The sequence below is a fragment of the Lactuca virosa genome, chromosome 9 (assembly GCF_052849685.1).
Source record: "Lactuca virosa cultivar CGN04683 chromosome 9, Lactuca_virosa_CGN04683_v6, whole genome shotgun sequence".
Lineage (NCBI taxonomy): Eukaryota > Viridiplantae > Streptophyta > Magnoliopsida > Asterales > Asteraceae > Lactuca > Lactuca virosa.
In genome coordinates this window covers 79,778,639-79,792,030 of record NC_136434.1, presented here as the reverse complement: position 1 = coordinate 79,792,030, position 13,392 = coordinate 79,778,639, and the positions used below count along the sequence as shown (strand labels likewise).

The 13,392-nt window shown below is 32.3% G+C and overlaps 1 long non-coding RNA gene across 2 annotated transcripts; it reads right to left on the bottom strand.

Annotated features, from left to right (window-relative positions):
* Nucleotides 1-3,451: 3,451 nt before the first annotated feature.
* Nucleotides 3,452-5,160, bottom strand: LOC145138587 (uncharacterized). Of its 2 annotated transcripts, none has more exons than XR_013721614.1 (4): nucleotides 4,527-5,160; nucleotides 4,091-4,382; nucleotides 3,732-4,000; nucleotides 3,452-3,638 (listed from the first exon to the last, which is right to left on the bottom strand). It is a non-coding gene; the product is annotated as an uncharacterized LOC145138587 (long non-coding RNA). The 2 variants fall into 2 exon arrangements; XR_013721615.1 differs by having other exon boundaries at nucleotides 3,807-4,000; nucleotides 4,527-5,158.
* Nucleotides 5,161-13,392: the final 8,232 nt, after the last annotated feature.

The following is a 13,392-nucleotide window of genomic DNA, read 5'->3' as shown; positions in this document are numbered from 1 at the left end:
ATACATGCACGATATAGTTAGGGATGTTTATTTTGAAATATTTAAGTGTGCCGGGTTTTCCACCAAAAAAGAGGCTCCTGTGAATTTCTTGACTGACCCGACAGAAGGAAGGTCAACCATTAGACCGACCGATGTTCTGATTTTTGGATGGGTTAGGGGTATCCCCTCTCGTAGGCTTGAGGGGTAGGAGTTTCACAGTGGGGCAAGCTGCTTTAAAAGTTGTTACATGCAAGGTCACCAAACATGAGAAATCATGCATGGAAAATCAACACGTCTTAATACCATTTGCATTTGATACGTTTGTTTCCATACGTCGGATACGGTGGAGGTTCTTAATAGAGTACAACGGATCATGCATAACAATGTTATATCCCCTAGATCTATAATGTCGTTCGGTGTGGGAGAGAAAACCACGCGTGAAGGATGATGTGACACCTCTACCCACGTTTGAACACCGCCCCAATAGGGAGTGGGTGTGTTGTGGCATGACTCCGGCTACTGGCGAAGACGAGGAAGCTGACTGGTCAATGCTTCCTTTGATCGTTTCTTCTTTCTTTATGAACGTTGGATGATTTAAAAAAAATACATTTTTTTGTAGAGTGCATCAGTTACTTTAAATTTGGAGTTGTAGGGTAAAATGGAGAAAAGAGTTGGACAGTTGTTGCGATGTGTAGGGAGGAAGAAGACAACAAAATGAAGACTTGGCAGCTTTAGTCCTTGAAGTCTTGGTTGATTACACCTCCCACCCTAAATCAAATTTCTTATACTTAAATGATTTTCGAAAATTACATATCATACCCTTGACCTTAGATTTTTCAATTTCTAATGTAGCTTTAAATATTTATTGAATTTTAAAATTATGTTTTTATTTAATTTAATGTACATTTTTATTATTAAAATATTTATTTATGTTTAACAAGTGTTTTTATTTAATATAATATAAAAAAATAATAAAAAGATAAATAATGTGGAATGTTAACCATTTCCAAAGGGTAGTAGACTTGTAGTGAACATCTAGTGGAGCTGATGTGACTAGGGATGAGCATATGGACCGGGAAACCGGCCCCGGAACCGGAACCCGATGGAACCGGTCGGTCCGGGACCGATACTATAATTTCGTCAATTTTTGGAACCGGGACCCGGTAAGAACCGGTCATTGGAACCGGCCCAAAACCGGGAACTGGACCAGATAACTCACTCAAATTTTGAAAGTTGCATAACTCACTCAATTTAACCTTTTTTGACCTGAATCTTTTTCCTACATGTAGATTATGATTTGTAGTTAAGTTTATACTATAAAAATGCTTGATTTGGTTAAAATTTGAATGAGTTACAAGTCCCGCAAGGAAGGGTGTCAAATCAGAATTTTTTTTATGTTTCAGCAATTAAATGTAATCTGACTTTGTTGTTCAAATGTGCATAACTCACTCAATTTAACTTGTTTTGACCTGAATTTTTTCCTACATGTAGATTAGGAATTGTAGTTAAGTTTAGACTATAAAAACGCTTGATTTGGTTAAAAATTGAATGAGTTACAAGCCCCGCAAGGAAGGGTGTCAAATCAGAATTTTTTTGTTACAACAATTAAACATAATCTGACTTTGTTGTTCAAATGTGCATAACTCACTCAATTTAAGTTTTTTTTTTATCTGAATCTCTTTCCTACACGTAGTTTAGGTTTTGTAGTTAAGTTTACACTATAAAAACGCTTGATTTGGTTAAAAATTGAATGAGTTACAAGTCCCGCAAAGAAGCGTGTCAAATCAGACCGGTTCCAAAATCGAAAATCCGGCAAAAACCGGACCCGAAACCGGAACCGGTAGAACCGCCGGCCCGGTTCGGTTCTTGATTTTGGCTGAAGCCGGTTCCCGGGTTGGGCCGGTTCGGTCCGTTTGCTCATGCCTAGATGTGACGCTGACATGACAACATTTTTCTAATGGGTTGGTGGTGACCACACCCCTTAAGCCTAAATGTAGTATTCAAAAGAATTGATTTTACCATATAAAAAAACTTAGCGGCGCAACTTTTTGCCCGTTTGTCATCACAGTTGTTGTACGATGATAACTAAATATTTGAAATTAAAAAATATGTAAATAATAATATAAAATTAAAGATAAATCATTGTTAAATCTTTTTTTTACACTAAACTTAAAATAAAAATAAAATACTCTTGAGATAGTCTACATCTACATGGGTAGAGTTCGTTGTCAAGTAAAACGTACTTATCATCAAATGATGTTTTGAGAAAGACCTAGGGGTGTTTCTGTAAATTCACTTTTCTCTTAATTTTCTAAAGGCAAAGCAAAGGGTCGTCAAACGACAGTGCAGACAGTCGTATTGAGACCACTTGGCCGACGACCAACTTGTGTTTAATCCAATAACAGTGAAGCTTCAGATACAGACAATATGTAGATAATGGTGTCTACGTATATTTTTAATGGCTGAGATCTGTTTAAGTTAACACGTGGCGTAGTCTCATCAACGTTTTATATTTTCTGTATATCTCTGTCCACTTGCACCCATCTTAAGTGCGACCCTACAGCTCCTTATGGTGGACATCACATGTCATGAGGCAGCAACAACATGGCATGGTTTGGGACATTACCATCACGGCAAGTGTGATGCGTTTCTACTTTTCTTATAAATATTTAAAATTTATATTGGCTCATAAGAAGAAATATATTTTTATAAGATTATATAATCAAATTATCATATGTTTTAAAAAAGAACACTATCTTGTTGTATTTGTACATTTACGTAATATCATAGGTGGATCCAAGATCAAAGTAAAAGGGTATCCCTAACAAAAAAAATCGCGTAATACACAATAAGAAAAAAAAAATCCGAAAAAAATTACATTATTAATTTTTTTTATGGATATCCCGGGATATATACTAGATCCGCCTATGCGTAATATGGTTGATGTTAATATTGGAGGCAATTGTGTATTTCTTTCATTATACAATATGTTTTAGTTTAAGATGTATCACTATCAGCTAATTTATTTTTCGAAATTTTTTAAGTTATATTTGGAAAACTAAAAAATAGTTTATAAAAACATAACATTCTAAATACTCTATTATGCCAGTTTATATATTTCAACTAATTTACCAATTAGTTTTACCAAACGTCAGTTTTTATCAATTAGTTTTTTAACTAACAATTAGTTTTTAGCTAGTACTCAAATATAGCCTTAATTTACTTTTTATTGTTACTTTTTATTGTTACGATCAAATAAATTAATAACTTTGATAGCTTTTAGATTTCTTTGTATTTATAAAAATATTGTTTCAGATAATTATTCCATAGCTAAACATCTTTTATAAGTAACTAGAAAGGTTACCCCGCTACGCGGGGGCCAGAAGCTTTCAATGTTGTTTCCGAATTGATAAATATGACAGACATAGAAAGTGCAAGGATGAAAAGTCCGGACTTTGCCCCCGACAAAAAATGTAAAAGTTTACTTTAAATATTAAAAGGTTCCAAAAAAATATAAAAATATTGATTGCAATGACCAAAAGTGTCAAAATGGGTAATGTGATTGATTACCCCTCCCCTTAAACATATTAGTTTTATCTGAACCACTGAGGTTGTATAACATATATTCTGAAAACCAACCTTCCAATACCTCATCGAAGCTGCAACAAACATTTCAACAAACAAAAAACGTTTTTAGGCCAACAAAATTGAATTGGCATTAGTCAAATTATTTCACAAAATTAAATACTTACATTCTAGAAACAAACAAAAAGTTGAAGTAAAATAGGATCTCGGAGACAAAAAAAAAAGTTGATGTAAAATGGGACCTTGATGATTGATCATGATTCACAATCAACAATGATCATCCCATTGTGTCCAATTAGTTTCAGTACCCCTAGATTAAGTGTCCTCTTTAAAATTAGGCCCACACATCTCGCCTTCACTATCCACCCTTGGGATTGCCTTTTGTTCATTGGATGGCCAAAACTCATCAAACCACCCTTGCTATGGAACATACACCCTGCAATTTCATCCCAAAAACATGTCAAATCTTGATGTGGAGTCATTAAATCTTTAAAAAAATGAAATCTTGAAAATGGGTTATATTTACCTTTTGGGAAAGGTGCAAATTAGCTGGCACAACCTGCTTTTATGAGCACCAATTCATCGGAAATGACGACAGATCCATCTGCAGCTATTGAAAAACAATTATCTATAAATGAAAAGTGAAAGAGAAGTAACCTGTTGTGGGTTGGAAATATGTGAAATTGAATATAACCAAGAGTTGTATCAACACTTGTTCCAAAACTACTGGAAACACTGGTAAAGTAAACCTTGATATCTAAAGTAGTATCCTGATAGACCTTTTTTGTCATCCATTGAAAGCATTCAATAAATTTGAACTGTACAAAAATTGAAAGTGTCACAGCATGAACAACAGAAGAAAACCTAAATTGCATCCTTCCGTCCAAATGACAGTACCAATTGAATGACAGTGAGAATTATAAAGCTAAACTGCTGTGAACCCGACCATCGGAGAAACTTACCGGCAGCAAGGACTGTGTTTCCCACTTTGATTCGTCAGATTCGAAGGGGAAAGGGAGCCCGGTCTCAACGTATTGTATCAAACGCAGCGAAACGCCTTTTTTGACAAAATGGAACTTGGCTTAAGAAAACTGAAACACAAAAAAGGGGAAAAAGGAATTGGGTTGTGATAACACCCAAATTCATGTTGGTTGGGGCTGTTGCGCCGCTTCGATTGTCCCAGTCCCGTCGTCAGAACCAAAATCGGAACCCGGTCGATGGTCAGAACCTAAATCGGAACCCGCTGCTGCGATGAGGTCAACACCTACGTTGCACAGGGCAGGTTTGCTGGCGGTGGTGTTTGTGACAGGCCGGAGGTGGAAGCTTGAAGCCGAGAAGAAAAAAGAGAGAAGAAGAGGGTACATCGTGTCTTCTCTTTCGGTGATTAAGGGCTCACCGGTAATGGCATGGGATAGAAACACCGGCGGTATCGTTGATGCATCTCTATCCTTCTCTGTTATTGAAACGGAAGCGAAACACATCCGAATATTAGTGGATGAGAAAGCGGGTAGGGGAATGAAGCAGAAAAATCAGAAGAATCGAGAACCTCAACGGAAGATATTGGATAAGGACGCGGTGGGAAGGATCGGAAGCGTATAAACCCAAACGATGATCGACACACAAACAAAAAAAAGGGACCGGAAATGTAATTTAAGGAACCAAAATTGAGCAAAATGTGTCATGTTTACTGTTAAAACTTTTCACAACTTTAATATATATATATATATATATATATATATATATATATATATATAAACTTTTCACAACTTTAATATATATATAAGGGATAGGGAATATACATTACAGCATCACCTAAGCTTAGGTACTAAACTTCTAAAATATGTCGTTTTAACATGCTAAATATACCCGATTTGGTTTCACTTGGTAAATATATCATCATCCATAACATTTCTTTCTTTCATTATCGTTTTACCATCTCTGTTTTCTTTCCTCAATTATCGTTTATTATTTCACCCAAGTGAACATTACTAAACCTTAAACTTAAACCCTAAACCCTAAATTTAAACCATAAACCCTAAACCCTAAATCTAAACCCTAAACCTTAAATCTAAACCCTAAACCCTAAACCCTAAACCTAAACACTAAACCCTAAATCTAAACCCTAAACCCTAAACCTAAACCTAAACCATAAACCCTAAATCTAAACCCTAAACCCTATTGTGTTGATCTTGAATTTACATCTTGAAGTATTAATCGTGAATCCATTAACCGTAATCTTTATATAGTAAAACAATGTATTTTCAAGAGATTTAATACCTAAGCTTAGGTGGGGCTGTAATGTATATTCCCTTTTCCCATATATATATATATATATATATATATATATATATATATATATATATATATATATATATATATATAATATGTTAACCCACTATTTTCTTTATATGGAACAAAGTCGTATTATTTAAGAGTTCTAAACATGTAAAAGATACAAGGTTTTGCTGTTTTTTGCTTACATCAATAAGTTTCATTATCTTTTAATTTATCTAACTTTTATTTATATTTTACATAATCTAAATTCAACCGTTCCACGTGTCAAAAACCTTCCCAAACCTTCCCAAGAACAACAAAACTCTTCCAATTACGTGACCTTTAAACTCTAATGCTTCGGTCACACTCGTTCCATATCGACCATCACTAACAAAGAAAGAAATATTATAAAATTCCTTTGTCTAAAACATGTCACGACATGCTCCAGATTAGTAAAAGCTAAAAATAATATATATTATTATGTTATAACTTTGTAAACAAAGAATCATCATTAGAACAATCTAGAACCAATCGCCAAACAAAATAATAACTATAACAATTTTGGAAATTTTAAAATTACAAAATTCCAATTCTTTTTTTTTTTTACTTCATTCAATATCTTAATAAATTCGCAATATGTCATCATATGTATATTTATTACAATTTTAATTCGACTGGAAAATAAAAAATTAAGTAAAAGGGATGATGACGGAAGGTGGTTGGTTAGGCAAATTGAATATAAAAACCTTTGGTGGAGGAAAAAAGTATGCAAAATTCAAATATTATAATTAAAAGCCAATAATGGCGATTAAAAATAAGATGCTTCAATAATTATGTAATTTAAAATGAATAAGTGAAGTGGCGTGGCCTTTTGTGGATCGTACACGTGTTGAGGTCAATTCAAGTGGTAGGACCCTTATATTGTTTAAAGAAATCCTAGCCAATGAGGGCGGAGCTTTACAAAGTTTGGACGGTTTTAACTTTTAAGGTTGAAAATTTCTGTTACAATGCCATGGTAGCCATCAACATTATATAGTTTTGTTTGTTTATTTTAAAACTAGATGTGACACCCATGTATTACATGAGTTTATTTAAAAAAATTAAATATAAAATTTTAACAATTTGAAGAGTTTGAATTTATAAGAAAAATGAGAAAAAATTTGAATTATTAAAATTAATGAGACTTTAATGTATTGAATACATTACATATATAAACATTTTTAATAAATACCTTACATATATATTACTTTACATATTAAATGTGAAATTTTAATTTAATAAAATGAAAATTTAATAAAATGACAAGTGGAAAATAGAAAATTTAAAATTTTTAGAAAATGTCATGTGTCCAAATGAAGGAGAAGAGGACATGTGGCAAAAAACCTTCATTTATTAGAGTAGATCAGCATACAATTAAAAATATACTAGCATGTATTATGTTATTTCCATCATATTCTTTATGAATAAAAATTATTTATATTATGTTTTTATTTATGACAGATGAATAAATAAAGCTAAAGAGTTATTGATAATATATTTATGACATTTAAAAATGATATAGTTAACAACATATTTTATTTATATTATTTAATTAAAAAAATGAAATGGTTAACAACATATTTGTCGAGTTATTGATAATATATGTTCCCTTTTGACCCACTATACATAAATAAGTTTAAATCATCTTTTATTACTAGTAGTTTACTAGTGTAATTAAAAACTATCAAATTCATTGTAATGATAATCACCCTTGAATTGGGTTTGTTGAGATCTTCATTATATAGAAAAATTAATACAAAAGATAATTTATATATATATATATATATATATATATATATATATATATATATATATATAGGGAAAAGGGAATATACATTACAGCCCCACCTAAGCTTAGGTACTAAACCTCTTGAAAATACATTCTTTTACTATATAAAGATTACGGTTAGTGGATTCACGATTAATACTTCAAGATGTAAATTCAAGATCGACACAATAGGGTTTAGGGTTTAGAGTTTAGGGTTTAGGTTTAGGTTTAGGGTTTAGGGTTAGGGTTTAGGGTATAGGGTTCAGATTTAGGGTTTAGGGTTTGGGTTTAGTGTTTAGGGTTTAAATTTAGGGTTTATGGTTTAGGTTTAGGGTTTAGTACTGTTCACTTGGGTGAAGTAATAAACGATAATTGAGGAAAGAAAACAGAGAAGGTAAAACGATAATGAAAGAAAGAAATGTTATGGAGGATGATATATTTACCAAGTGAAACCAAACCTGGTATATTTAGCATGTTAAAACGACATATTTTAGAGGTTTAGTATCTAAGCTTAGGTGGGGTTGTAATGTATATTCTCTATCCCCATATATATATATATATATATATATATATATATATATATATATATATATATATATATATATATATCTTAATTGTGGAAAACATACATGAAATATTCTAATTAAGGAAGATACACACAAAAAAGGAAAAATAAATATTTAAATCCTAAACCCCCTCAAGCGGAGCACATGATTGACACAAATGTGAAGCTTGGACCTAAGAAATTCAAAAGAATGTTGATGCAAGCTTTTAGTGAAGATATCCGCTAACTGTAAATGCGAAGGGACAAACTGAACGCATATCTTCTAAGCAACAATGAGCTTACGTATGAAATTGTAATTGATATTAATTTGTTTTGAACACTTGTGAGCAATCAAGTTTTTGGTGAGATAGATGTAACTCTTATTGTCGCATAAAAGTGTGGGAATAGTAGAGGATGGCACCTGAAGATCACGTAGAATGTGTGTACCCATAAAACTTCAGCAACAACATTGCATGATCTTGATATTCAGATTCACAACAGGAGCGAGCAACTATGGATTGCTTTTTAGTTGCCCACGAAATAAGGTTATCCCAAAAAATATAGCATAATTATAGTAGTAGACGTGTCGTCTCTAAACACCGTATCCAATCAACATATGCGTAAGCAAGTATAATATAAATTATCAGAGAATGAGTGATGTTGAGATCATAGTGGATTTTCCCATGAACATATCGCAATATGTGTTTAACCTCAATAAAGTGTACATTAGTAGGTGCTTGTAAATAACGGTTGACCGAGTTCACAACATATGAAATGTCAGGGCGTGTAATAGTGAAATATTAGAGAGCACATACTAACGAGCAATACAACGTGGGATCCTTAAATGGGGAGCTAGATGTAGTGGTGACAGTTGATGACACGACACGACAAAAATACACGACACGAAACAAAATTGGGACGAAACTGAAATTTAAATTCGTGTTCGTGTCGTTTTCATGTCAATTGTAAAAAACACGGTGTCGTGTCGTGTCATGTTCGTGTTTAAAATTCAACACGAAACTGACACGATTTAACATTGATTTGTCGTGTTTTTCGTGTTTGTCATGTTATGTATGATTAAATATTAATTACATAAACTAATTGTTATTTTATGTTATCTTTGTCGTATCGTTTTGTGTTTGTTGTTTTTTAATTGGCTCCTTTTCGTGTTAGTTAAAAAACACTACACCATGTTGTGTCGTGTTCGTGTTACATAAAACATTTTCATGTCGTGCCGTGTCAAACAAAAACACGACACGATGACCCGATTTACCACCCCTAGCCAGATGTACTATGAAGATGAGAGTCGACAGAAAGAGATGTGTACATAGGATTAGCAGCTAACATTTTTGCATACACGAGAATATCACTGACATATTTTGCTTATCCAAGAAAGAAGCCATCCTTGGTGTAAGAATCCTCTAAAGCAAGGATATAACTAAGGTTCCTAAGGTTTTTTAAGGAGAACTCTTAATCAAGTCTAGTAATAAAGGTCTTCATGAGTAACGAATCATTTCCCGTGAATACGATATCATCAATGTAAACAAGCAAATAGAGAATAGTATAGCCATGTGAGTAAATAAATAATGAAGTATCAAATAGTGGTTAAATCATTTAAACCAAGCTTTAGGAGCTTATTTAAGACCATAAAGGGCTTTCTTGAGGCGACATAAATAATCAGGATAACAAGCATCCACATAATCCAAAGTTTGTTGCATATATACCAGTTGATCAAGAATACCATTTAAAAATGAATTTTTAACATCAAGTTGATGTAGAGACCATTTATTGATGACAACCAAAGAAAGAATTGTCTAGACAATGACAACCTTAACGACATGACTGAAAGTGTGTGTAAAGTTAAAACCAGGAAGGTGAGTAAAACCGTGAGCAACTAGTCTAGCCTTATGTCGATCAATTGAGCCATCAACTAGATATTTGGTGCAATAAATACATTTTGAACCAACAATATTAGTACTCGGTGGCCTGGGTACCAATTCCCAAGTTTGATTGTATCAAAGTGCATCCATTTCTTCGTCCATGGCACAAATTCACAATGTACTTTTTTATTGATGATTTAAAACCCTTTGGAGTGGTCTGGTGAGAGATGGCTTCAAGTAATCATATGAGGATGTATATGATATGGGGGCTGATTTGGTTGTACTACAGGAATGGACATGGATCGAGACCCAATGAAGGTTAGTAGGATGTGTGTTGCACATGTTGGTTGTTGACGTGGTTGTTGAGGGGGTTGATCAATCGTACATAATGCACATGATTGGTCTAGAGTAGCGGCCTGTCCAGATTGTACTTCAATACACGTGTGTGGTGGAGATGGCCGAAAACATAGCTCCAAAGGGTTAATAAAATCCAAGAATTACAAGTCTATTAATTGAGAATCAGATGTGACACTAGAATAGGGAAACAAAGTTCATAAAAATGAGCATGTCGGGTGAGGTATGTTCACCTAGTAGAGTAATGAAAAAACATAACTAGTAAATAAAGCTTGAAATCATTTATTATTGAATTATGTTCCGCCGTCACTTTGAACATTTTTAAGGTGGCTTGAAAATCGATTCTCCACTAATGCACGAAATTGTACAAAAATGACATAAACATTTGATTTACGTCGCAATAGATAGAACCAGGAGAATCTTGAAAAGTCATCCACAAATATGCCATAACATGAATAACCTATTTTGGATAATATGCGTAGAGAGCCACAAATCACAATGATCCAATTCAGGTATATTAGTAACACACTTTTTATTGTTCAAGAAAGACAAATGCTTGCTTTTAGTCTTCTCACAAAGCATACAAAGATATGGAGATGGCAACCTGGAAGTAAAAGATAAATGACCTAAATTATTTAAGAATTAAAGAGTATCATGTGAAACATTACCAAGCCGTGAGTGCCATAACTCAAAAGAGGCAATGAATTTATTTAATCATAAAGATGAGAGAAAAGTTTGATGCTCATGCTCTAATATGTAGAGCCCTTGTTCATGCTAGCCTCTTGCAAGGATTTCTTGATAGAAATAGTGTCCAATGTCATTAACAATTTTCATAATATATCTAATAATAGTAAGGTCCTTTTAGGTTGGCCTCATGACATAAATAACATAAGGAAATGAAGATAAACAAGTTGTTAATTTATTAAGGAATTAATTAGAAATTATTTTGTAATTAATTAAAAGGCTTGAATATTAATTAATTAAATCGATTAATTGTAATATTCCAGAAACCTCTATAGAGCTTCATATGGATAGTGGAGCTACCCATAGGATATGGATAAGGCTGATTTGAATCAGATAAGGATAAATGTAACGTTCACATTTTCCCCTAGGCATTTTTGTCTATAATAATGTAAACTTTTGTGAATAAATGAATAAGAATTATTAAAGCATAATATGTGTTTATATAAAAGTGAGATATATATATATATATATATATATATATATATATATATTATGTGCATGAAATTTGGACAAATATATTATGTACAAGCTTATTCTAAAACTTAACAATTTGGGTTAAATAAACACTTATGATTAAAACTGTATTTAGGATAAATAATCTAACGAAAGTCATAGTAATCGTAATTACAAAGTCGTGGGTATAAAGAACGCCAAAATCTGACTTGGCATGAGGAAATCATAATTTTTTGAAGTTTCGCATTCAACACGATACAACAATATGTGAAATGTGAAACGGTAATTTTTGTGTTACACCCATATTTTTGGACTAATAATAACCAAGTATATTTTATGACATTAGCTATCTATTAATAAAATTAGGTAGGTCATATATATATATATATATATATATATATATATATATATATATATATATATATATGATAAGATTTTATTATAAAAGGTATGTTGATTTTATTAGAAAATAGTTAAGGGACCATTCGTATCACTTGAAGGATATATTATGTTAATAAAAATAATTGAGGGACCAAAATGTAATTATAATTGATTGGTGAATTGCAATTGGTCCAACGAACATACTTGTAAGAAATTTAAGAAGTATATACATAATTTTCACTACGTGTTATCAAGATAGGAGGATTTGTACGATTTTGATGTGTTGTCGATATTTTAAATGATTAAGCTAATTAGAATCATACATACGTGTCAAACTTAATGCTATTTGTTGATTTTGAAGAATTGGTAATCAAGTTTCACAATGTGTATAAATAGGGTGGTTGATATACATTTTACAACGTACAATTCAAATAAATTTAGAAATAAATAAAAGAATATATTTTGGAATAGGGAAATTTCAGTTAATAGGAGATCAAGAAGTTACTGTCAGAACTAATTACGACCTGAGATATACATTTGTTGTATCAGGTGAGTGCATAGTTACTTTAATCTTACACATAGATTCAAAGTATTTAAATGCTTAAATGTTATATGTGCCATTTATCTATATTTATAAATAATTGTGTTAGATAAAGTAGTTTGATTGGATTTATGCTTAATTGAATTATATATTGTTGAAATAATGATTTATTTTATTTATAATGGGTAGTGAAGGGTTGTAAAAGATAAAATAATGGTGTGAGGGCGTGGCCATTATAGTACAATTGTACTACTATGACTAGTCATCTAGCAGAGTATAGATGACGACCACTGACTATTCTAGACAGTCTGTTGGAACACTGGCATGGTCATTACCTGTAGGGGTTAATGAATTGTGCATTAATTCGATGTACTCTACCCCCTGTGCCCCTGTGGTTACCTTTACTGACTTATATTGCCAAAGAATCCCCGAAATAGTATTGTCTACTCGTTGCTTACAGAGATCCTTTAGGATATATCCCTTGAGATCATCATTTTAGGATCAGAGTGTGAGAATAACGAGAATGAGTAGCCGGGTTAATTATTTGGTATGAGATATATATTTAAAAGATTTAATTATATTATTGTGGGTTGAAAACCCTAGGTACTCACTAAGCTCTTAAGCCTGGCACACTCAGTTTTTTTGTATAACAGGTAGTTGTATGAAGGAAGTGGGATACTGATTATAAATTTGTCGAATGATTAAGGAGATTATGGTCGTTAGTATAATAAAAAGTTGTAAGGCATATAATGGCTAACTTATGCTTATGTTTCTGTATCAGTTATGACATGTAAGGTTTTTATAATATTAATGAAAAACATTTATTCGTAAATGTTTTTTATTTAATCTT